At 44.7% G+C, this 26,848-nt stretch overlaps 1 protein-coding gene across 7 annotated transcripts in view; it reads left to right on the forward strand.

The window, feature by feature from the left end:
- Positions 1 to 20,884: 20,884 nt before the first annotated feature.
- Positions 20,885 to 26,848, forward strand: part of LOC139561250 (neurexin-2-like) — a 1,055,901-nt gene continuing 1,049,937 nt past the window's right edge. For all 7 annotated transcript variants that reach the window (XM_071378226.1, XM_071378233.1, XM_071378230.1 and 4 more), the window contains exon 1: positions 20,885 to 21,107. The gene's annotated coding sequence lies outside the window, so the exon portion shown is untranslated. The remainder of the gene's footprint in view (positions 21,108 to 26,848) is intronic.

The following is a 26,848-nucleotide window of genomic DNA, read 5'->3' on the forward strand; positions in this document are numbered from 1 at the left end:
TGTGTGTGTGTGTGTGTGTGTGTGTGTGTGTGTGTGTGTGTGTGTGTGTGTGTGTGTGTATAGTTTTACCGTATCACCTCATAACCAGTTATTTTCCAACATAAATGGAAGCAATGGAATTAAACCTAGACATTCTCCTGGGTGTTTACAGAACGGTAAGCTGAATGCTTTGACGTCTCAGCAAAAAGTTAGACACATAAAACATGGGGTTTGGTATTTGTTCTAACTTGAATTACAAAGAAACAATATTTGTTTCATTAGTAGTTCCGGGGCCTCAAAGGTTTATAAGGCAACACTCAAGAAAAAGCGGAGAGATCATTAATTTATTAATTTCTTCGTTTGTTTGTTTTTCCAAGCTTCTCGTTAGCACTGCCAGCTTGATATTTTTGGATTATTAATCACGGAGCCAACGGCACGCATGAGGAATGAGCTTGTTTGATTCATAGTATCCATTTCTGAAAAATATTCCTTTCTTTTGCTTTTCTTTCATACTTGTTTGTAAAGAGGCCTTCCAACGCAGATATGTAACAGATTTAGTCTGGTAGTGCATCCCATGTTTTAGGAAGAGATGATGCATTGACAATGGAGGAAGGTTGCTGTACGACTCATGATGAGCAGTAGTGATGTCATGATCATACTCTGAATACAAAGATACAAATGAACACAAGACATTTTGTGAACCTCTCAAGAAACAATTTCACCGTTTACAGATTTAGATAACGGGAACATTTGAAGAGGAGAACAGTTCACCAAAATCAGGTGCGTGAAATCAGCAAAACAACGATGACGACAACAACATAACGAGCTCAAATTCCAACCTTAATGCATCACAAGGGCAGTTGTCTTCTCTAATGACATTACTGACAGCCCAGAAGAGATGACGTTACTTTAGCGTGGTGTGCTCCACTTTCCTCCCACAGCTTTATGGAGAGGAGCACGAATGCCCCAGAAACCATCTTCTCTCTCTGTCTACTCTCTCTCGCCCACTCTATATCTATCTATCACCACCTCTCTCTGTCTGTCCCCTTCTCTCTTTCTCCCCACCTCTCTTTCTCGCTCTCTCTCTCTCTTTCCTTCTCTCTCTCTCGCTCGCTCTCTCTCTTTCCCCCTCTCTCTTTCTCACTCTCACCCCCTCTCTCTGTATCACTCTCTCTCCCCTCCCTCCCTCTCTCTCTCCCCTCCCTCCCGTCTCTCGATCTCCCACAGGAGCAACCTCCAGGAAATCCCGGCGTAGAGTGAAGATATTTGAACACATTCCGAACACGTTCTCCCTCACCTCTCCGGTGTTCACTCACTCTGGTACAATTAGCACATTAAAGGAGAAGTGTCTCCGACAGCCACGGTACAGACACTACGCGGCCACGGAGTGTGTCGCTGACGTTCAGGGATGTACAAGTACAAGCTCCTGGTTTAGAATAGGGGCACTCCGGCAGCTGAGAGTGTGAGAGCATGTGTATGTGAGTGTGTGTGAGTGTGTGCATGCATGTGTAAACTGAATGCGTACACTACAAAACATGATTAACACCTTCCTAATATTGAGTTGCAGTGTATATGCCCCTTGATTTACATATACTCAATAGAGTCTACAGTATATGAGCTGTCACAACTAACTGACGTGTCCCTACTCTACTCAGCTGCCTGGTGGTTAATGGCTGACTTAGCTACAGTCTCCAAGGGTGACTGGGCCAGAAAGTAGACCCAAGCCATTTGTGCTCAGGGATACCATTCTATAGGGAGCTACTTAGGTCAGATAGAGGTCTTAGCTGGTGCAATGATACATGTTATTTGAATAATATGTCAGTTGCATCTTGGGAAAAAAAGGAGTCTGTGTAGTATCTTCATTGTCTCTTAGGTTTCTGACACACCGTAATGTACATAAAGAGGTAGACAGATTGATGCGAGTGATTTTCCATGGGACTAGCTATTAAATATTGATCCTGTACAAAAGGTACATTGCAGAGCAGACTAAACTATCGGCATGGATGAAGATCCCATGCTTCCCCTCGTGTACAGCGATATTAGACGATCACACACTCTGTGATGTCGCTCTCAACCTCCCTTGGAGTTGGGGAGCTGGAGAAACAAGTATTTTTAATATCATCACACCCTCAGGATGAAAAATATAGTTCTAGATATACTGTATACTGTATTTGTCTTCTCTATGGATATCTGGAGCCCTCTTCTATTCCATACACTACGGTACGTATCAAACTAATACACAAGGGAAAACAATGAAACTATTCATGGGACTGTATTTGCTTGGCATTGCACGATTGAACCGATTCATTTGCATTTTTACACTTTAGTCATTTATCAGACGCTCTTATCCAGAATGTAAAGATATGTGCATGCATGTCAGATACATTTCCAAACGCCATGCTCTACCAACTAAACCAAATGGGACCGTCCAATCGGTTTAGAGAATTTCTATGATTTTCGCAACTCTGATTCTTGATTATTCGAGTGCATTACCTTCACTTCAATACGGAATTATACTCTCTCTAGTGGCCAGCTAAGGGGCCAAGAATAGCAGACAGGGTCAACTGGTGTGTGTGTGTGTGGGGGGGGGGTCCTGCGTAAATGTGAGTCACAGCGAAAATCAAACCACATCAATACCACATCGACATCCCCTCTCCAACCTCCTGCATGCCTCAACTAAGGAGGCCAATTTTCTCTCTGTCTGTCTCCCTCATTTCTGTTCTCAGCCTATTTTCTTTAACAGCTTCGGTCAGACAAGGGCCATTCTAGAACGTTCGAGGAAGTTCAGATCTCCACTTAACCCCTTACTTCTCGGTCCCTAAAGAACAATGATTCCTCTGACCTATGTGTGACTGTTGTGTGAGTGCTCTTCCTCCTCTGCCTGGGGTTCACTAGGGTGTCCATGCTCTGGCACTCACCTGACTCCCCAGGGCACAGCAGCAGGGCCCAGTAGCGTTAGCGCTAAATGCTAGCTGCCACCGTGACCGTGCAGCAGAATGACCAAACTGGAGGGAAAAGGTTTCACTGCTTCACTAAGGTTCCGCTGGCTGGTCAAGCGTGTTTCCATAACTGGTCAGTGTGCTGTAGGAACAACATTTGGGGCAAGGATGTGTCCTCAAACTAAGTTTTTATTATTTCAAAGTAAATCTTATTTTGATGTATTGATGTGCTAAATATTGTGTTATGACCTTATTTAAATTTTTACCATCTTAAAATGTTTTTCTTGTTTTCACGGATCACTGTAATAACTCAAAAGGAAATGTAAAAACATCGGTTCCCACTACATAAATACTTTACAAGATAAGACAGCTAAGACCATAAAATGGTATGACTACAAAATCACAAAAGCCACTAGAAAATAGACAACCCAATCCTTAATTTTAGTGATCAGGCCATTGAGTTACAGGTCCCTGAGACGCAGTACCTCTCTCTACTCCAATTCACACACAGACGTGCTCGCACACACACACATCACGCACACACAGACAGACACGCGCGCACACAGACACACACACACACAAACCAAAATCCAATCACCACGGCAACACTACCCTGGAACACTACAACACTCTGTGGGTTAGACACACACACAACAACTGCACTGTAAGCAGCTTCTGCCTGCTACAGCCTATCTCAGCTATCTGGCCCTTATATCTATGCCCTATCTCTCCAGTTATGAGGCTGAGCGCTGGGGGCATGTGGATCACGTATAGAGCAGTCCATCAGGGGTCTGATGGTAATCAGGCAGCAAGCGATAATGCAGACACAGATCTCATTCCCTTGCCCTATACAACAACATGGGGAGGGCAAAATATTCTTCTTGCCAATAGCACTCAATACTAGCTCTTCACTCCATGGCTTCTCTGGCTTCTTCCAAGGCAGCTCAGAAGAGAACATTACAGAATGATTAAAAACTAAGCGCTGCTTCGTATTATCGCTTCAATTTTCTTCTCTCTCCATGCTGTGTGGGTAAGATGTTCTCGGGGCAATTTGAGCACAGCCTGTGTGGATGGCGGAGTTGTTTCGACACAAATATTTCTTGTTTTCAATAATGTTCTTGTTTGTAGTGAGAAGGAGTGAAGGGAGAAGATGGAGAAGCAGTTGCCAATATGGAGGTGACCTAAATTCACCACGGATACTTCAATCTGATCCAGAAGGGAGGTATTGGCAAGAACACGTGTGTGTGTGTGTGTGTGTGTGTGTGTGTGTGTGTGTGTGTGTGTGTGTGTGTGTGTGTGTGTGTGTGTGTGTGTGTGTGTGTGTGTGTGTGTGTGTGTGTGTGTGTTTGAGTGTGTGTGTGTGTGTTAGAGTGTATGTGTGTGTTAGAGTGTGTGTGTGTGTGTGCTAGAATGTGTGTGTGCTAGAGTGTGTGTGTGTTAGAGTGTCTGTATGTGTTAGAGTTTGTGTGGGTTTTAGAGTGTGTGTGTGTTAGAGTGTGTGTGTGTGTTAGAGTGTGTTTGCCATTTAATGTGTGGATGCACGTATTGTATCTACGTACAGTATGTGTTCGCCAGCATGTGTTCCAAGACATATCATCCTCTGTGCCATTCCGAGGGTGCCAGAGAGGTAGGCAGACACACCACAGCCAGGTCCCACTTAAGAAAGCAAATCCCTTGCAATATAATCACTCACACAGGCCCACAACGAGTAAAACCCTCCTCTTAGTTTGACAGGCTAAATCTGCAGTATTAATCCCTAGAGAGAGGCCTAGTGTTTGGGGACCGGGGCCCAGAGTTAAGTCCCTGCCTCTGGGGCTCTCGTAAGAGAGGGTGCCCTTAGGGTCTGATACTGAGATCCCCCACCCACCCACCCACACACAGACAGACAGACAGACAGACAGACAGACAGACAGACAGACAGACAGACAGACAGACAGACAGACAGACAGACAGACAGACAGACAGACAGACAGACAGACAGACAGACAGACAGACAGACAGACATCTCCTCCATACTATTGCAGAGCAGCTCTGCTATTTGTGGGGAGAGTGCCGTGAGTATATCCCTTTCATCTTGCATTCACATCCACTCCCCAATCACGGTGCTCCTTCCTAAATTGCTCACTCTGAGAGCCAGCCCCATCACTCTTCTGCTGACTGTTCTTTCTAATGCAACAGGAGAGCGGCAGCATTGCCACGCTTCTATCTTCATCTTTCTCAAGGACAAGTCTCTTATGTTTTCCCCTTATGAAAAAAACCATCAGTGAGTGATAGGGAGGGAGAGAGAGAGAGAGAGAGAGAGAGAGAGAGAGAGAGAGAGAGAGAGAGAGAGAGAGAGAGAGAGAGAGAGAGAGAGAGAGAGAGAGAGAGAGAGAGAGAGAGAGAGAGAGAGAGAGAGAGAGAGAGAGAGAGAGAGAAAGCTATGTGTGGCCTCTTGAGGGTGATTCTGGGATTGCGCCCCTGCTTGACCTGCACTGATCTCTGGGGGATTGAGTCCAAGTTAACTACAAAACATGATGTTCTAGGGGTTTTGGTTTGACAAGGCATGCTGAGGTCACATTGTGATAGGGAGGGAGAATGAGATAGAGAGGGTAGTTGTAGAGATAGAGGTAGAAGAGCTTGGGAGAGGGTAGAGGGAGAAAGAGGGGAGAGAGAGGGGGTAGAGGGAGAGGGAGGGATGAGATAGAGAGAGGGAAAGAAGGGAAGAGAAAGGAAGAGAGAGGGGTGTAGTGTAGTGGCGCAGATGGTTACAGGATAGGGGAAAATGGAGGCCTTTTGTGTACAGCGCAGGACACTGTTAAAACTCACTGACAGGGTGAATGCTCCTGTTGTTTTAAAGAGCGACTTACCCTCAAAAGCAACTAATCCTTTTGAAAATTTACTATGCGCCATCGATATGAGTCAGAAACATTTATTCTAGTGTCAAAATTGACCACAGCGTGTGAATAGGATCGTTTTGGTCATAAAGTCAGTCTTGTCTAAAACAAAGTTTGCCCCCTTTTGCCAACCTTTTGCCAAGCTCCACGTGCAAATCGTCCCTCCACCCACTTCGCTTCCCTTCATTGAATGGGGCTCCGTTGTTTCATCACCCCCAATGTGTTCAAAGGATCACAGGCCCTATGATCGACCATGCCTCCACATCCAAAGTTCTATGGTTTGCATGCCCTGCCGAAAGACCCTAGCTAGTATGCGGAATAGGGGTCTGGAGGTCGTCGGTCCCCAAGTCTGCACCAGTAAACGCTAGCTTGGTGTGCAACGACCGGTGGTGTTGAGTATAACCAGAGATACTGGAATATAATGACCTCTCTGGTATAACTTTGCTAACGACATTACATATTGTTATTGCTGGTTAGGTAGGAAGCTATCTTTTGATAAAGCAAAGGAGGCTAGTTAAGGTTATCTAGTGAGGCAGGCTGGCGAATGTTTTATCTAATGTTACCATAGCTAGCTAGCTACTTCATTATAACTTAGTCAGGTCATAGCTCATACAAGTTTATTGTGTATTGTCTAGGTACTGCTGGTTATTTAACTTTATCATTTGATAATGCTAGTAAGGCAGGCTAGCTAGATCAAGGCTAGCTAACGTTAGCTAACTAGCTAATGTTAGCCTACAAGTTGGCTTTACATGTTAGTTAGTGTATTCTGTATTGTCAAGGGTAAAACTAAATAATGGTGGTAGCTAAGTCCTGTCTGAGAGGGAGACACTCTAGACCCAAACTGTTATAGACCTATATCCATCCTGCCCTGCCTTTCTAAAATCTTCGAAAGCCAAGATAATAAACAGATCACCGACCATTTCGAATCTCACCGTACCTTCTCCACTATGCAACCTGGTTTCCGAGCTGGTCATGGGTGCACCTCAGCCACGCTCAAGGTCCTAAGCGATATCATAACCACAAATGAAATGTGACCATACTTTACCATTCATATATTATCAATTAAAACCTATATAGCATATATTGCATTTTTGAAGTCATCAAGAGTTATGGTTTTCATTTCAACCCAGGATTCAACTAAAAACAGACAATACATATAGGCCTAGGGTTTCAAGTTTTGGTTGAAATGAAATGTTCAAGTTAATAGTAAATATGTTGGATTGTCTCCATCTCAACCATGTTAATAAAGAATAGGACTCAATCAAATCCAATTAAACTTTATACACACTTAAATGTAACTAAATGTAATCATAAATGTAATCTACGTAATCCCCAAAAGTAATTAATCATCATAAGAGGGCCATAAACAATAAGTAGTAATGTTGCGTACTCCAAGATAGGTTAACAGCTCACCTTTCTGGTCAAAATAGTTATAAGTTGCTGAGACGTAGTTACTTTTTAGGACACAAGCTCAAGTACACACTACAAATATGATACAAATATGAAAATGTTCAATATTTTAAATGACGTATTTCATATTCAACAAAACGGTATGAATATGGCTCAAAATTGCTTACATATTTTCTAAATTCCATATAATCAAATAATAATACGACTAACTATAAAATTTCAACTTCCTTCTAACTGAAAAATACATATTTGTATGTTTAGTGTTCGAAAAATGTTGCATATTGTCTAAAGGTCTCTCTTGATCAAACCGTCTGCCCCCATAGCTGTGATTGTCTCACAGAGCTCTATCTTGGCATCCTGAGCTTATCAGGAACTCACCTTTCATCTCATACTAATCCGTCTATCACGAACATAAAGTGTTTTTTTGTTTAAAATATATGAATTATTTTTGGCTGTATATTGATCTTTGAATGTACTACAGTGATGAAATCACTCTCTCCTGCTGCGCTACGATGTATGGATTGCAGGCATGTGCTTTGTCAGTGGCTGTGACGTAGGGTTCAGCCAGCGGTTGATAGACAGTCGGAGAGTGAATTAAAAGGCAGGAGGGACATCCCAGCTTCAACTGGTTTCAGATCTGACATCCTACGTCCCACAAGCTCAGAAATATTACTGTGTCAGTGGGAACCAGGGCTATCGCTCAATGCAAGCCATTTCGATCTACAGTGTTCACAGATTTATTTATACGTGGAAAGGTCAGTCGGAACCGGTACCAGAACCATGAAGGTCCCCTAAACAGGGGACTTTAAATCTAACAGGTTTTAAATAAAGTTTGATTTGATTTAGTCCAGTGGTGTATATTCATGGTTGCCAAGGGAAGCCAGGCTTCCCCAAAATATGTACCAAGAAAAAAAAATACTAAACTATTTATCTTTCGTCTCTGTGTTTCATAAATTTCCTTAATTTCCCAAGAGGCTGAATGTGTCTCACTGGAGACAGCATTTGAGCGAACCAAACAGTGGCCCCCTGTCTCAGTATGTGTAGTCCATCTATCTGATGCTGTCTGGTCAAAAAGAGTATGACACTGTTGTTGCCCGTAGCATTAAATGCAAGGGAAGCCACCGAGCATTTGGTCTCCCTTGATAAAAAAAAGGAATATTAGCCAATCAGCGTTGAGTTAAACTGAGTGAGCTCTGCTGTGCATGGTCCTGGCGCAATATTGACAGAAAAAACTTGTTGCAGCTCGTTGTGTTGTTGTCCTCTGGTGGCTAGCTAGCTATCTAGAATCATTCCTTTCCTAGCCATGGATGGAGATAGGGATTTGGACTTGTACTTTTACTTAATTCTCCGTACTGGCCAATGGTTATAACGACGATTCTGATCCAACCATGAATTCATACATTGTGCCCCTGGCCTGAGAGGATGGAAGTTCAACATGCAGCTAAATGGAGTAGGCTAACGTTAACTAGCTGGCCTGCTAGTGAGCAAGTGACACAAAAGCGTGGTTGAATTTATTCTGCCATTGTGTCTTCTTATTTTCTCAGCCTTAGGCCTATATGTCACGGTAAAAGGGGATATGAACTAACAGGTTATAGACCAAACAACAGAATTATCACAACACATAGGTTGTAATATTGCATTTTTGGAGGGGGCTTGGATTCCCCAGGGATTTTACCCACGCACCACTACTGATTTTGTACCATACCCTTAACTTCGATTTTTGGTTGACATGGAGATGTGAAACCAACACATAAATGATTCATTTGTAGACAAACTGGATATTGAATTGTGTTTGGTTGTCAACGCAACCAAATATAATTTGAAGGACATGTACAGGTATCTTCGACTTAGAAAGTAGATTCACGTCTCCATCTCAAATAAAAAGTTAAAGAATCCGAATAAATCCAACCTAACTTTAAACGCACTTTAAATCAAGTTTGATTTGATTTAGTTCCATTCTTTAACTTTGATGTTTGGTTGAGACAGAGACCTGAATCCAACAAATCAATGTCGACAAGTTAACAAATCATATGTTGGATTCACGTCGCCAACTAAACCAAAAATAAAAGTTAAAGATTAGGATCAAGCCAGTGGCTCAGATGAAAGTACCCAAGAACTACATACATCTCGTTAAATGTTGATATTTGGTTGCGTTGTCAACGAAACACAATTGAATATTACTTTTGTAATACAGTAAATAGCCAATAGTTTGGGCTATCTTACAAACGTCTGTAATAGTATTTACACATCCATGGCCACATTTTGAGCTTACTGTAACTATAATTGTCTTATGTCGTTATAGAAAACGTGCATGATCAGCATAGCATGGAAAGTTTGCAGGTCTGTGGAAATCTTCACAATTGCTATAATAATCTGTGCAGAATCACGGACAGCATTGATCACTTGCACCACGTACTCTTAATGTAATCTCAACTGCAATCCAGGTCATTTGGTTGTGCTATTAGATGAAGCACGGTGATAACACGTTAAGTTGTTGTATAAATACAAAATATCTGACATTGTATTGCCATTTGAACTTGGTTGAGCTTCTAAACGGTTGAAAGCACAGTGATAGCACGTTTAGATGACAACTAAACCAAAAATCAGTCATTGTTTTTCCATTGGAATTTGGTTATGCTTTCAGATGGTTGAAAACATAGTGAAAACAGATTGCGATTTCAAAAAACCTCTGCCTGTCCTTCTTGAGTGGGTGACCAAAGGCTGAAATCGCATTGATCAACGTCTCAACCAAAAACGACCTGAATGTCCACGTTAAGATGACATGGCGTGCTCGGTGGGAAGCTCCTTCATTGCCACACGGTGAAGTCCTGGCAAGACCCAAGTCAATAGTTATGTACAACCTCACTAGGCAGCCAAGCAGTGAGTGACCAAACCAGAAGAAAAACACTACTGTGTATATAGTATAGCTACTCTGTGTCTACGGTCCACTACCCGTCCACCGAGGTGTGGTTCAAAGTCGCGAGGAGGGAGAACGGGAGACAGGGAAAGAAGGAGAGCGATAAGGAGGGAGATGTTAACAATGCAAACATGGGACTCCAGAAGCCCTGTTTATTCCCACTGAAGCCAAGGAGCATGAAACGCGTTGCACTCTACTCCCTAATGTCACTTCACAAGCTACCCAAAGTCTTTATCGGGATGTTTGAGAGACCTCTCTCTGTCTCTCTCTGTGGCGTGAAAGGATGGAGAAAGGGAGAGAGGAGAGAGAGAGAGAGAGCAAGAGAGAGAGACAGAGAGCGAGAGAGAGCGAGAGTGAGAGAGAGCGAGAGAGAGAGAGAGAGACAGAGATAGAGAGGTTATGTTATGTGTGGCCTCTTGAGGGTGATTCTGGGATTGCGCCCCTGCTTGATCTGCACTGAACTCTGGGGGATTGAGTCCTAGTCAACTACAAAACATGATGTTCTGGGGGTTTTGGTGTGACAAGGCATGCTGAGGTCACATGCTGAGGTTCTTTATATACCCATGCCTTGCGCTACAGTAGCTACTGCATATTCTGAGCTTCAGCCAAATTTCCACAGCAGCGCATTGAAACAGAGATGGCCCAGAAACTAAATCAAGAAAAATAGCTGAGGATACTGTTTGAGCATCCGACCAACTAACCCCCTCCCTAAAAATAAAATCTGGAACTCTATAGTCATTCTAAATGTAAAAGTTTGGAGTGGGTGCTTGTTGACTGTTGTTTCTTACCCATGACTATTCAAGAAAATATTTTTAAAAAGGTTTCCCTTAAGAGGTTAAAAAACAAATGTGCTGCTGTGTCGGCTTATTTGTTTACTCACTCTACGTATATCGACAGTAGGTGAAAGGAAACAGATGAAACGGAATTCAACATAAGTTGGAGGAGAGAATAACCGTACATGTGTTTGTATAGTCTGCGTGTGTGTACACAAGTTGTGTGTGTGTGTGTGTGTGTGTGTGTGTGTGTGTGTGTGTGTGTGTGTGTGTGTGTGTGTGTGTGTGTGTGTGTGTGTGTGTGCGTGCGTGCGTGTGTTTGTCTGTGCGTTTCTGTGTGTGTGTGTCTGTGAGTACGCATTTCTCTGTGCGAGCAAGTCTGTGTGTGTGTGTGTGTGTGTGGATGTGGTTCCTCGCAGCATTATAAGCAGCCAACAGAGATACAAGTTGAATGTTTTTACTCAGTCGGTAGTATACTGTAACTTTTTATATCCTCCTTATATGACGGCACAACGGAGAATGAAACATAACACAGAGATACCTCGTTGCCACAGCTACACCTGCTCCATCTACAGCTGTGTCAACCTACAGTACCTACACCAAGGAAATTCAAAATGGCACTCGGCTAAACCTCCTCCACCTATCACTAAAAACACCCCACCACCCAAACAATACATTTCAATAAATTATTCCGTAAAATGTGACATTTGCCTCTTTTAGTTATTATACCTCCATAATTTGAGTAAGTGTGACTAAATATGTCACATCCCAATACATTTCCACCAGAATCTGACATTTGGTTCGAGAAAACAACAGATCAGTAATCATTTCCACATTTCAAGCTATGGCAGAAACAACATGAGGCCATTGGGTTTCTGACAGTTGGCTTCTGTGTCACAAACGACCCAGGATGCATTGCCGCAGGTGATGTTTATATGATGTTGCCGTGGGTTTCCCAGTGTGGTCACTTGATGAGATGGGATTCAATTGTGGCAAAATAATGAGCTATGTGAATGGTGTGATGAACTCATTCATTAACACCTACACGGATTATAATTAGAACACATGAATGAATATAATTAGGGGAATAGGTGGAATATTTTTATTTAGTTATACAAATCAGTATATTAAGTGATGGGGACCCAGCATCTATCTGAATCATGTAGTGATTTATATACACTACATGACCAAAAGTATGTGGACACCTGCTCATCTAACATCTCATTCCAAAATAACGGGCATTAATATGGAGGTGGTCCCCCCTTTGCTGCTACAACAGCCTCCACTCTTCTGGGAAGGCTTTCCACTAGATGTTGGAACATTGCTGTGTGGACTTGCTTCCATTCAGTCACGCGCATTAGAGAGGTCGGGCACTGGTGTTGGGCGATTAGGCCTGGCTCGCAGTCGGCGTTCCAATTCATCCCAAAGGTGTTCGATGGGGTTGAGGTCAGGGCTCTGTGCAGGCCAGTCAATTCTTCCACACCGATCTCGACAAAACATTTCTGTATGGACCTTGCTTTGTGCACGGGGCATTGCCATGCTGAAACAGGAAAGGGCCCTCCCCGAACTGTTGCCACAAAGTTGGAAGCACATAACTGTCTAGAATGTCTTTGTATACTGTAGCGTTGAGATTTCCCTTCACTGGAACAAAGGGGCCTACCCCGAACCATGGAAAACAGCTCCAGACCATTATTCCTCCACGACCAAAACTTTACAGTTGGCACTATGCATTGGGGCAGGTAGCGGTGTCCTGGCATCCGCCAAACCCAGATCCACCTTTCTGCCAGATGGTGAAGCGGGATTCATCACTGCTCCAGAGAAGACGTTTCCACTGCTCCAGAGTCCAATGGCGGCGAGCTTTACACCACTCCAGCCGACGCTTTGCATTGCGCATTGTGATCTTAGGCATGGGTGCGGCTACTCGGCCACGGAAACCCATTTCATGAAGCTCCCGACGAACAGTTATTGTGCTGACGTTGCTTCCAGAGGCAGGTTGGAACTCAGTAATGAGTGTTGCAACCGAGGACAGACGATTTTTACGCGCTACGCGCTTCAGCACTCGGCGGTCCCGTTCTGTGAGTTTGTGTGGCCTACCACTTTGCGGCTGAGCCGCTGTTGCTCCAAGACGTTTCCACTTCACAATAACAGCACTTACAGTTGACTGGGGCAGCTCTAGCAGGGCAGACATTTGACAAACTGAGTTGATGGAAAGGCGGCATCCTATGACAGTGTCACGTTAAACGTCACTGAGCTCTTTAGTAAGGTCATTCTACTGCCAATGTTTGTCCATGGAGACTGCATGGCTGTGTGCTCGATGTTATACACCTGTCAGCAATGGGTGTGGCTGAAATAGCCGAATCCACTAATTTGAAGAGGTGTCCACATACTTTTGTATATACTGTATAGTGTATAGTGAATATATGTATACGCAATTATCAGTAAAATACATATAGTCCTCATTATATATAATCATGCTTGGTTGCGAATATTGCTTGTTAATTGTGGCTGCAATATGGGGCAAGAAAATATGCAAATGCATACACATATTTCACTCTATATAAACAAACTGGCCCATAAACCTACAGCCCTCTGTAGCCCAATTCAGTTTGAATCAAAACCTATTTACGGACTGCCATCTCCCCCCCCCCCCATCTCTCCAATCCTTCCTCTTCTCTCTCTTTCTTTCTCTCTCCCTCCCTCTCTCTCCATTCCTTCCTCTTTCTCTCTTTCAACTCTCTATTTTCACATTCCATGAATGAGAGCAGAGCAGCAAAGTTGTGAAGCTGCAACAATCAGGTGCGCAACACCTTCCATTAAAAGAGCAATGTCACCTGTGTTCGTGGGTTCGTGTTTCATGTTTACCACGACCGAGATCACGTTGCATATGTTCTTAAAGGTCATCTATCAGTACAAAGGTAATGCCTGAGTGGCAGGACTTTGGTGATGGGTCAAACACCTTAACCAGCTGTAAAAAAATGTCTACAGCAAATAGAAGTAAGTTGTTGTTCTTTCTATTGGGATACTTCATGGCATGTGCCTGAGGGTGGCCTTGCAGTCATATATACTGTATTTGCATGCATGTACACAATTCCTCCGCCTGCATGGGTACGAATCCTGTCCCCCTTCTCTCCGTCTCTCTGTCTCTCCATTTCATACCTTTAAGGAGAGTGCACGTCCACTCTCCTTAAAAAAAAGAGAAAGATTGCACATGGCCTTCTGGTGACTGGGTTGCGGAGACTTCGAGTGACCTACCCATCCTGTCAGCAACCGATATCGTCCCTCTTCACGAGACACGTGGAACATTTCGACCTTATTTAACGGTTCTATAACAATGCTCACGTCCTCCTGTTAGAGAATATTCTTTCCTCTCCTTTATTGGTCCATCTGTTAGCACTGTAGATGCCTTGCTGACTTAAGTGTGTACTTCCCATGCCAGCGAGGCAAATAAAATGGAATGGAGAGGGAGAAAGAGAGATGAAACGAGGGATGGTGGAGAATAGGAGAGTGAGAATGAGCAAAGAGATTGAGAAAGACTTGCAATAGAGAGTGAATTAAAGAGAAGCGTCTTTCCCCGTCCCCTTTCCACCCACTCTTTAATGTTATAGGGCGACTGTTGGCTTCTGCACTTATTTGCTTTGGCCTGATAGAGCTGCACAGGAGCCCCGTTGTTACCATTGCAGGGGCTCTCTCTCTCACGATCTCGGAGGGGTTATAAAACAGGAGTAATAATTGCTTACGTTCGCACCCTGCGGAATCCGTGTCTCCTGTCAGCGCCAGGGACCGATCGAGGCGATAGCAGATAGTGGGTCGCTCGGGATTGGGGCTCGGAGGCCCCGACGCCGCAACGCAAACACTCACATTCAGCACCGCTGTCTGCAGTCACCCCCGACGACAACAATGTGTATCACTACATTCTCCCCGGGAGAATAGCAGTCGCTGATCTAGATCTTGCTGGCCTGATTCTGACTAGACACAGACGAAGATACGCCGAGTGATTTTACTACAGGGGTTCGCTTCCCTGGCGTCGGGTCGGTGTTCCGCTCCATTGTTCGTGTCCACCGTGATGTCGATGGGGCTATCGGGAAGATAGCCCCTTCGTGCTGCTGTTTCTCATCTGTTGCTTGAAGATGCTGGGGGGGGGGGGGGGGGGCATAGCATAGCATTCTCACTATGGCGAGAAAGAAGAAGAAGAAGATTTCACTGTAAATACAAGGTTATTTAATACACTGACTGACTCAAGAGATACCTGTGTAGTAAACATATAGGACCTGCCATTTGATTACAGACAAGCTCACTAAGGTATTCTGGGGTCTTACCTCCACCCATCGCCCCATAAGGAGTAGGCCATCAGCCTTGCCTCCACAGCGAACTCGACTTTGGCCAGTCCTCTCCATCTCATTCAACAGCCTTTCTGTAGGATGAACGCGCATGAATAAGTAGGATTCATTCCGATTTTAATTAATAATATTCATCCGGATTCATAATAAATACATCCTCAGTGCAAATATGCTAATGAAGGCATTGTGTCAAATCCAAGGCGAGCCAATCAGCCGGCCCACAGAGCTCCTAATATGTCAAGCTAATCATATGAAAATATGGATGGGAGGATGATATTTTAATCACAATAATAATAAATAGGGAGGACGGCTTAGCGATGCCTTGCTTTTTGTTTGTTTGATTACACTGCACAGTTTACTTGTTCCATTTTAGGGATGAGCAAGACTGGATAGGCCCACTGCAGAGAAGGCTCGGAACGAAACATTTCAATTCAATTTAATTAATGCAACTGGTAGGAAAAAAATGGGTCCCCTCCCAACAATGAAATGAAATTACTCACGAGTGAAAGCTTATCAAATCAACAAAACCTATTGACGTTGAGAATATTAAATTCACAGTGCCGGAAAATGTGCATTTGGTATCTGTTACACTGGGCGTTCAAAGGGGAAAGTGTATCTGTCACGTTCCTGACCTGTTTTCCTTTGTTATGTATTTGTTTTAGTTGGTCAGGGGCATCCGTGAGTTGGGTGGGTTGGTCTAGGTTTGTTTTTCTATGTTGGGATTTTGTGTTTGGCCTGGTATGATTCTCAATCAGAGACAGGTGTGTATCGTTGTCCCTGATTGAGAGTCATACTAAGGCAGCCAGGGTTTCACTGGTGTTTTGTGGGTGTTTGTTTCCTGTGTCAGTGTTTGGGCCACACAGGACTGTTTTCAGGTTAGTCACGTTTGTAGAGTTTCGTAATTTGTAGTGTTTGTTGTTTGTTCATTAAAACATGAATACCTACTACTCCGCATCTTGGTCCGATCCATGCTCCTCCTCGTCTGAGGAGGAGAACGACTACGACAACCTTAACAGAAACACCCACCAAAACAGGATCAAGCGGAGTGGAGAAGGAAGGCAGGAACAACAGCAATGGGGAGAAGAGGAATGGACTTGGGAGGAGATCCTAGACGGTAAAGGACCCTGGGCAGAGCCAGTGGAGTGTCGCCGCCCCAAAGCGGAGCTGGAGGCAGCGAAAGCGGAGAGGAGGTTGTATGAGGCTAAAGCAAGGCAGAGCGGCTGGAAGCCCGAGAGGCTCACCCAAAAATTTCTTGGGGGGGGGGGGGCTAAAGGGGAGTGTGGCGAAGCCGGGTTGGTTACCTGAGCCAACTCCCCGGGCTTACCGTGGAGTGAGAGGGCGTCGTACTGGTCAGACACCGTGTTATGCGGTAAAGCGCACGGTGTCCCCAGTACGCGTGCTTAGCCCAGTGCGGGCTATTCCACCTTGCCGCACTGGGAGGGCTAGGTTGGGCATCGAGCCGGATGTCATGAAGCCGGCCCAACGTATCTGGCCTCCAGTACGTCTCCTCGGGCCGGCGTACATGGCACCAGCCTTACAGGTGGTGTCCCCGGTTCGCCTGCATAGCCCAGTGCGGGTTATTCCACCTCGCCGCACTGGCAGGGCTACGGGGATCATTCAACCTGGTAAGGTTGGGGAGGCTTGGTGCTCAAGAGCGCGTGTCCTCCTTCACGGTCCGGTATATCCGGCGCCACCTTCCCACCCCAGCTCAGTACCACCAGTGCCTACTCCACGCACCAGGCTTCCAGTGCGTTTCCAGAGCCCTGTTCCTCCTCCACGCACTCTCCCTATGGTGCGTGTCTCCAGCTCAGTGCCTCCAGTTCCGGTACCACGCACCAGGCCTACTGTGCGCCTCAGCAGGTCAGAGTCGGCCGTCTGCCCAACGCCGCCTGCACTGCTCGTCTGTCCAGCGCCGTCTGAGCTGCCTGCCTGCCCAGCGCCGTCTGAACTGCCTGCCTGCCCAGCACCATCTGAGCCATCCGTCTGCCCAGCGCCGTCTGAGCCATCCGTCTGCCCAGCGCCGTCTGAGCCATCCGTCTGCCCAGCGCCGTCTGAGCCATCCGTCTGCCCAGCGCCATCTGAGCCATCCGTCTGCCCAGCGCCATCTGAGCCATCCATCTGCCCAGCGCCATCTGAGCCATCCGTCTGCCCAGCGCCATCTGAGCCATCCGTCTGCCACGAGCCTTCAGAGCCACCCGTCTGTCCCGAGCCATTAGAGCCGTCCGTCAGTCAGGAGCCGCTAGAGCCGTCCGTCAGTCAGGAGCTGCCAGAGACGCCAGCCAGTCAGGAGCTGCCAGAGACGCCAGCCAGTCAGGAGCTGCCAGAGACGCCAGCCAGTCAGGAGCTGCCAGAGACGCCAGCCAGTCAGGAGCTGCCAGAGACGCCAGCCAGTCAGGAGCTGCCAGAGACGCCAGCCAGTCAGGAGCTGCCAGAGACGCCAGCCAGTCAGGAGCTGCCAGAGCTGCCCTACAGTCATGAGCTGCCCTACAGTCATGAGCTGCCCTACAGTCATGAGCTGCCCTCCAGTCATGAGCTGCCCTCCAGTCATGAGCTGCCCTCCAGTCATGAGCTGCCCTCCAGTCATGAGCTGCCCTCCAGTCATGAGCTGCCCTGCAGTCATGAGCTGCCCTGCAGTCATGAGCTGCCCTCCAGTCATGAGCTGCAACTCAGTCATGAGCTGCAACTCAGTCATGAGCTGCCACTCAGTCCGGAGCTGCCCCTTATCCTGGTGCTGCCCCTTATCCTGGTGCTGCCCCTTATCCTGGTGCTGCCCCTCAGTCAACTGCTACCCCTCAGTCTGTTACTGCCTTTTGGAATAGCGGGATTGACATGGAGGGTGAATATTGGGAGGAGGCCACGGAAGCGGGGGTTGACTATGGTGGGGTGGGGACCACGACCAGCGCCAGAGCCGCCACCGTGGACAGACGCCCACCCAGACCCTCCCCTAGACTTTGTGCTGGTGCGCCCGGAGTTCGCACCTTAAGGGGGGGGTTCTGTCACGTTCCTGACCTGTTTTCCTTTGTTATGTATTTGTTTTAGTTGGTCAGGGCGTGAGTTGGGTGGGTTGGTCTAGGTTTGTTTTTCTATGTTGGGATTTTGTGTTTGGCCTGGTATGATTCTCAATCAGAGACAGGTGTGTATCGTTGTCCCTGATTGAGAGTCATACTAAGGCAGCCAGGGTTTCACTGGTGTTTTGTGGGTGTTTGTTTCCTGTGTCAGTGTTTGGGCCACACAGGACTGTTTTCAGGTTAGTCACGTTTGTAGAGTTTCGTAATTTGTAGTGTTTGTTGTTTGTTCATTAAAACATGAATACCTACTACTCCGCATCTTGGTCCGATCCATGCTCCTCCTCGTCTGAGGAGGAGAACGACTACGACAACCTTAACAGTATCTGAATGCCCAAATGGATTCCAAAGAGATTCGAATCTGGAGTTTACCTTGGCTTCTATTGTGATGTAATATCTGATCTGAGATATTTCTCCACATAAGGTTTGCGCAAAATACAACCACCATGAGAGTTCTACATATCCTTTATGGATATCCTTCAATAGCCTGCTTCCTTTCATGCATATGAAGTGTTCTTTTTTTCCCTGTGTATGTATTCTCAAATGTCCTACAGCATACGGCTGCAGAATAAACTGTAAAGGAATGTATAATACACACAAGAACATGTTGAATGTAGAAGTAGTACTTACACCAACATCTTCAACCATACAGAGCGTTGTAGTTTCTTTCAACCCATAATCCTTCTTATGCCTGGCAGCCTTTCCTTAGTGACCTTGGGATCTGTGGAAAAACCTCATCTTACTTCTTATGGAGCCATGATCAGCCCTGAGTGATATTCTGATGGACTTTTCTATGTCTGTGCCTGCCAATTACACTATATAAGAGTGATTGATACTCACCCTCTAGCTTTATTGAGTGAGGGTCGGATTTCTCAATCAAAGATGCATGCCTCTGAATTAGACTTCTTTGACTTGCAAAAGCTATTTATTTATCCGTTCATGTTATTAGACAGAGTAACATTAGAAATAGATCACTTCAGTTCATATTTCTCCCTGGTCTGAGTCCATAGCTCTTTCAGTTCCATAGCAAAAGTTCATCATCCACTGTTATTGCTGTATAGCTTTATACAGACACATACTCTTACAGCTATGACAGGAAAAAGTTAATGGGGAGATACAAAGCGATGAGAAAGTCATCAGCTGTAACAATTTGGGATACTAGTGAATCACAGTCAAACTCACACGAAGACCAGACCGGAGCAGACCAGATCCGGAGCAGACCAGACCGGAGCAGACCAGATCCGGAGCAGACCAGACCGGAGCAGACCAGACCGGAGCAGAGCAGGCTGGGTGGCTGTTAGAGCTCTAGCCTTCTAAAGAGCTGCAGCCCCAGCTCATGTCTGTCAGTGGCATTATGTGTGTGTGCAGTATGCGTGTATGTATGCGTGTGTGTGTGTGTGGTAGCGAGAGAGAGAGACACAGAGAGAGACACAGAGAGAGACACAGAGAGAGACACAGAGAGAGACACAGAGAGAGACACAGAGACAGAGCTAGCACTCGAGAAATCGTTTTCTGTCAATTTCTTTATTTAACTTTACATTTTTGATATGTCTGAGTTTTGACCACATACAACCTGCAATCTTGACTCATTAAGATCCAGGACTCTGACGGCAGGTCTGCTTGTAAGGGCTGTTTAGCTAACTAGCTGGCTAACGAGTTTTGATTCAAATTACACCAGGACTGCCCAACAGCTCTGCTCTGCTCAAGTTGATGAACATTAATAACTTTCATCTATTTTCATGAATTGGTTATGACCTGCCATTTGTTTACTGTGTTTTAGTGTATTATTTTTACAATGTCCATTGTAATTCTGCCTGTTGCTGTCAGTTGTCTTGTTAAAGACAAAGAACATTCTCTCTCTTCATCCCCCCCCCCTCCTCTCTCTAAGACCGCCCCACATGTTTATTCTTTCACATAAAGGGCCTAGATATTGAATATATCGATTTTTGTCTGCCAAATGTCTTCTCCAGCTCAACGTATTATACAAATACTATTTATTTCTTATTTCTTCAATTTTTTCAGTGCTGTATTTAAGTACCCTCATATTCCTAAAACAATCAACTAGACAGCTTACCATTTATGGGAATTTAACAAGCCCATTGCTGTTGGGTTTGTTCATTTTAATTAAATTATTAGGTCACCTGCCGTTTTCAATAGGCTAGGTGTGCCAGTAGGTCGTGTGTGTCAGTTGAATGTCTTTCATAGGGCAGCCACTGTTTTTAGCTGACAATATATGAAGTTTTAACATTTTGGAACCTTATTCTCAGTCATTGTTTTAACACTTGAAGTAAGGTACATAGGCTAGCTCTTTCACAAACATCAATGTTCACAGTTAGTATGACCCTATCCGCATAACCAGAGCTACGTTTACACAGACAGCCCAATTCTGATCTTTTGACCAATCAAATCAGATCTTTCCACATCAGATCTTCGTCAGAGCTGATCTGATTGTTCAAAAGACGAATTAGTGAGAAAAAAAAAGATCAGAATTGGTCTGCCTGCGTAAACGTAGCCATAGAAAACCGAAGGGGCTATTTCTCCAACTCCTCCCTTGCCTTGGTTGGAAGTAGACTAGCTGAACCCGGGCGTGTCGCGGTGGGCGGGCTCCAGTGCGGTGCTGATGCTGTCTCTTCTATTCCACGGTTGCAGGTGGAACGGCTGGGCTGGCTCATTTCGCATCTGCTAGCTGGAGAAGAAAAAACAGCATTCTGATCTGCTTCATGCACTGGATAACAAAATAAGCGGCACATCCAGGAATATTACACCGTTGAAGTCTGGAGAGTTATCGGGAAGGATTTCAGAAAGACACAAGTAAGGACTTTTTTTTTTTTTTTTTTTTACACAATACATTTAGCTGTGGTAACAATTCCTTTGCGTCTGCGTTTTCTGATAGTGCTGCTGTGCTGGAAGCAGGGTTTGGATGTTCCGACAGCGTGACAAACATCAGAGCGTGGTTATGTCAGACTATGGACCTTTTTGCTGTCGACTGACGTTCTGAAATAATGTGTTGTATTGAAAGAGAGGCTAGAAAGTTGTCATGGTGAGACACCGTTTTCATGTATAGGTGACTGTAGGTGGAATAATGCTTAATGGGTCAATATTTTGGAGGGGATTAGACGGACCTGGCAGCGGTGTCCTTTGGGATAAAACACATCCTAAACGGGTAGACCGCTGTTCATTTTTTCTGGGTTCAGAATTTGTCACGCTGTATCTTCAGAGATTTTCCACATTGCTAATAGCTTTTTAAACGTGCATATTGCTGGAGTGGCCGAAGGGAATCGGGCGGAGGGAACATATCTCGCACTTGCCATTTTTTGACCATCGCTGCGGGGTCTTGAGTTTGCAGTAGGCTACATTCCCGAAGATGAACAAATAAACACAGGAGAGTGAGTTGAAATGTTCACACGGTCCCAAAAAAATGTGAGGGATGTGATTACTGTGAAAATGTATACAACTTACGGTTGAAATGTTACATGTGAAGATCCGAGAATCAATTGTGAGACGAGTGCATCTTTTTATTGCCCAGCCTGCCTTTAGCCCACATCCACAGACGGCTGCTGTATCGGACCAAGTTCAGAAACATAGTCATATGCTTCTTGCTGCAGTGAACGAGACAATAATAATACTTCATCCATCTTCTTCTCAGTCTATCCTCCTTATAACGACGTCTCCCTTTAGTGACACCTTTTCCAAATCGTTGAAAGGAAGCATTTATTGGTTTGATTTACTGGACGCTCGATTTGGGTGCTCAGGACAGAACGATTGAAGTTCAAAACTTGGGCTTCATTAAATTCGTTTTCATTGGCTCTCTACAATTATCTTTTAAGTCTTTAATAGGTTCATAACGCCTTCAATCAGGCCACTCGAGGCCACGCATTCTCTGGTCTCTGAATCATTGCGCTACAATCCTGGCAGCAAAAGATAAAGATCCAACACTATTTCATTATAGCTGCATTTACTTACAAACAGATATATAAGATGACATAATTATAGCATGGTTTACATTTTTCAATGACAAATACGCATATTTGAGAGAGTGCCATTATATGTGCAATTGCGAATGAAATGCTTTCCACCATGCCGCTATACCTTAGCCCACTGGGGTGCGTAACCGTCTAGGGCAGGAACGGTCATCTTTGATCATGGTGGGGGCCACCGGAGAGAAAAAAATGAAGTTTTACAGCTAAATTCCTGCAATTCTACACTGTTAAAGTGTTAGCTGAACTTAACATGTTTTGTTGGCCAAAACTTAGATCCAACTCGAAAATAGTAACGAAAGAAGAAGGTTAGATACACCCACAGTGCTTTTAACATTTTCAACTTGCATATTTGATGACATTGTATAAATGAACAGGCACAATGTCATCCATGTGTCTCAAATATGTAAGTTGAAGACATTGTATGTTCAAATCACTGTGGGTGTCCCTAACCTTATTTTAAGTTTGGGCCAACTGAACAATTTTAGTTCAGGTAACACTTTGACAGCGAACACAATTTGCCATAGGGTGGAGAGAAATGTTTGCAGTTTTGAATATGATATCTGAGTGAGAGTGACTAACGAAATCACTGGGGACCCCTGGTCGGTAATTCGACCATTATTACTACAAGTTTAGATAGCTGGCCGCTAGACTAACTTACTGACATGAGCTAATTGAGTGAGTCTCAGTGACGGCCATAACAAGAGAAACGGCGGATGCACAAACACATGCACCTTGTGTATTCTACTATTCAAACGTAAGTTGAGACCCCGACTGAGTTCCTAAAAAAAAAAAAGTTGCCCATCCCTGCCAATATCAGAAAGAGGAAAATACTGTGTTCAACGACAGTTAATGGTTACCTTTACATGAACAATAGTGCTACATAGGGAATAGCCAGGGGTGGGCTGGAGGCTTGGAGTTGATTGACACACACATAAAAGCCAGGTAGTGTATATCGCTTATCGAACAGAAATACGGACCCCTGGGACAAATCATTGGTAATGATGGCCGTTCTGTAGTGAGAGCATCTATTGCAGTTTTATAGCCAGTTGCATGGCCTATATACCACTCCTCAGATCTATTATTTCATATTATATTCTATTATGTTCTTATTCTCTTCTTCTTACTATCTATTTCAGCTTGGGATGTTATTCAGAGAGGTTGACTTTAGCTAGGGCCCTGACCAAGTTGAGACAATATTCTATGAATCACTTGCATGACCAGCTCATCTCACCATTGTGTTTAAAGGTAAATGCAACCAGTAAAATGAATTCAACCATTTGACATGTGATCTCCGTGTCACAAGCTATTGATTTGGAGTGCTCTTTCAGGGCATTCAGACCACCCTATTGACCTTTGTGTCCTCTAAAGCTGTTTTGACTGACAGTGAGTGAATAGTCAATTAATAGCCCCTAATTAGCATCTCTTCTAACATGCCTACATATTTAACACTGTGGTGCTGCCAATAGAAGATGAACTGTAGGGCCTATGTGCACACTTTCTCCCTATTGTTTTACTCACTGTGCTTTATGGAGGGTGCTTAACATTGCTATTGTGGGTTGAGATGACTTGTAATAATTGCAAATTCCCGCTGATTTGAATAATTGTTCCAGACCTTTTCACCATTTGTTCTTCTGTGCGTGCAGACATGGATTTGAAGGTCTCCTGCCTAGCTTTGCTTGCTCTTATCCACTGACATGCAGCTTTCCTGAGTACAAAAGGCCATACAAATCTGCCTGTGTTTGAACTCAAATAATTAGCCTCGTTTAAAGGCCTCTGCAATCAGCATGCATTGGTACATTGGATAGCCTCTAAATGAGGCTTTTTGAAAATCGGACTCATTCATGGACCTCGAGGAAATAGGCCCACATCCTATGAGTTCTATTGTGTTGTATTGCATTGTATTGCATTCTGTTGTATCATATTCTATTCGTCTCTATTCTGGTTTGATAATGGGCAAGAGAGGGGCATCATCTCTAAAATGTCAACCGCGTGATTAATTTCAGTATACTTTGTTGGTATTCTACTGTAATGGAGAGGTTCATAAAGCAAAATGTCAGACATGAGGCCTCAGAAATCCTATCCACTGTGTTCTGAATAGCTGCCATTTTCCCTGACACAGACATCAGGGGTGCCTCTCACTCACCTCGTTTGAGACGTGCCCCGTCGCTAGGCCATCGCTAGGCTGACACGGGCATGACCTCCTGTTCTGGTTCATCACTGTCAGGGAGGGATGGAGGGATAGAGGGGGAGAGAAAATTAAGGAAGAAAGAGAGAGAGAGAGAGAGAGGTGGATCGCGGGGAACGAGAGAGGGAGAATCAGGCACGGTAATCTCCCTGTAATCCCTAACACCGCAGCGACGAGAGCAATCTGCCTCATTAACTCTCTACTCCTACTCTTTCATCCTTCCATCAATCCCTCCATCCAATGAAGGAATGAGCAGACGTGCTGAGGGGGAGGTACGAGGCAGACAAGCAGACACTTTCAGTTGCAAAGATAAGGGGATGGTACGGAATACAATGACCCTCTTTCCACCCACCTCCACACTCCATTCCCTCATTTATGTCTATGTGTCTGTGATGAGGGGAGACGTGCACTGCCTGCCTGCTCTGTCTGCTCCAGCCTCAGTCTCAGTCAATGTCTTGATTTAAGCAGAGCAGAGGGAGTTATGGGAGGCCTCTGATGGAGAAGGCCCTATGATGTAGCAATGTACTTAAAGACCCCTCACTGTCTTCCACACTGATTGGCTGGATCCTTGAAAGAGAGAATATGGAGTGGATTTTTGATTGATCTGATCGGGTACCTTCCCTCTGGATGTGCTGGTTGAGATTGAATGGTAGGCTTGGAAGGATTCATGCCACAAGGAATAATGGCAGGCAGTTGGTTTGGGGGCTTTTTGGGGATGTTACATTTTGAAGTTCTTTCTGGGATTTGGTGGATGAATGACAAAGTGATATTCTTAGAATTTGCCTTTGGTCTTCTAATTGATACACCAAAGGGACTGCAGTTGAAAAGCCCCTGTACCGTATAAACAGAAAGAAAAAAATATCTATAATTCCACCAAGATTCGGTTGTAATTCATTCACTGGATTTCACAAGTATGGTTTAATCATGCATGACGCGTTTTTCTGAGTAGTTGAATGAAGTAAAACCTTTTCATTTCAGAGTTATCCCCAAAACAGCAACGCATAGCCAATTAACTAATTTACCTCTAGCAAAAGCCACATTTGAAATACACTATTTGCATAAAAATATATAAATAATAAAGACAAGATGGAGGCTATGTGCTTTTATCCTCCTTTCCCTCCTCCTTCTCCTCCACTTTCTGCTGTCATAATACCACCGATCTTTAGAACTCACCAGACCTGGGTGTTTGGGGTTTGCATTCCAGGTGTGACGCATCGCGTTAGCTCCCTCCAGCGAGCCATTTAACCTAAATTACTCCAGTACAAAAGACAGCTGCTTTCTCTGGTTTTAAAAATACTCCACCTCGCTTGCCTTCGGAAGGGCATCTGTTGGGCAAACAGAATGACGTAAGCGCTCCGTTGATGATTTATTAGGTTTGCCACCGCCCTGGGGACGTTACCTTTTTGAGACACAGTGGTAAAAAGATGTCTTTAACGCACTGTGGTTAAAGTGTTTAGAGCCGGCAGATAATAGATCCCATTTGGCCCATAATGCGCCACTAGAACTTGTTACATAATGAGGATTTAGAGGTCAGAATATAATAAACCCCTTATCAACTGTTTGCGTTGTTAGCTGTAGAGGGGGGCAGTAATCCAATACCAATGCTAACACACTACACCTTATAGGAGTTGACAAGCTAATCTTCCCCACGGTTGGACAGATCAGTCAATAGTCTTCAGTACTCATTTCCAACGAATCACTTCAACAGGGGGAGCCAATGGAATATGTTAATTGTTGCTGAATGGAAAGGGTTATGGTCATAAGGAATCTTTGTGTACTGTCTGTTGTGTACTGTGTACATTAGGTACTGGGAGCAGTGTGTATTGGGAGAGAGGCAGTCAAGTAGTAGAGTAGTAGTTTTGCATCCATTCCAGTCGGCGACATTCAGTATCAATAGAGTTGTACTCTACTAAACTTTTCCTGGTATTGATAGCGGCCTACTTAGGAGTGACAAAGCCTCGGACACAGCCTCGAATCCATGCCGATGTCGTCGGAGCTAAAAGAAGCCATCAATCCTTCACTGTAAAATTGATTATTTTCAAAGTTGGAAAGATGGACCTGGAAGTTCGGAGGGAATAGGGAAAAGTTCACAATCGTCAGTCTAAATCACGGTGATCTTTTATTTCTTAGCAGTGACTTGTACATGACTCATCTCGGAGATGGAGAGTTTCAGCCAAGGACACAATACAATACTTTCTCTTTGTTCCCTCAGCCAGTCCCGTCTCTCTGTCTCCTCAGTCGTCTGCTCCTGTGTACACCTTCACCAAGTCATTCTGACGGAAGAAAAGAAGGAGCACACAGGTTGTTCCCTTCACCCAGAAAATGCCCTTGTCAGACTGCGAGAGAGATCGAGTCACAGTATAGCTCAATCCCAGAATTCACCCGTA

The sequence above is a fragment of the Salvelinus alpinus genome, chromosome 31 (genome assembly GCF_045679555.1).
Source record: "Salvelinus alpinus chromosome 31, SLU_Salpinus.1, whole genome shotgun sequence".
Lineage (NCBI taxonomy): Eukaryota > Metazoa > Chordata > Actinopteri > Salmoniformes > Salmonidae > Salvelinus > Salvelinus alpinus.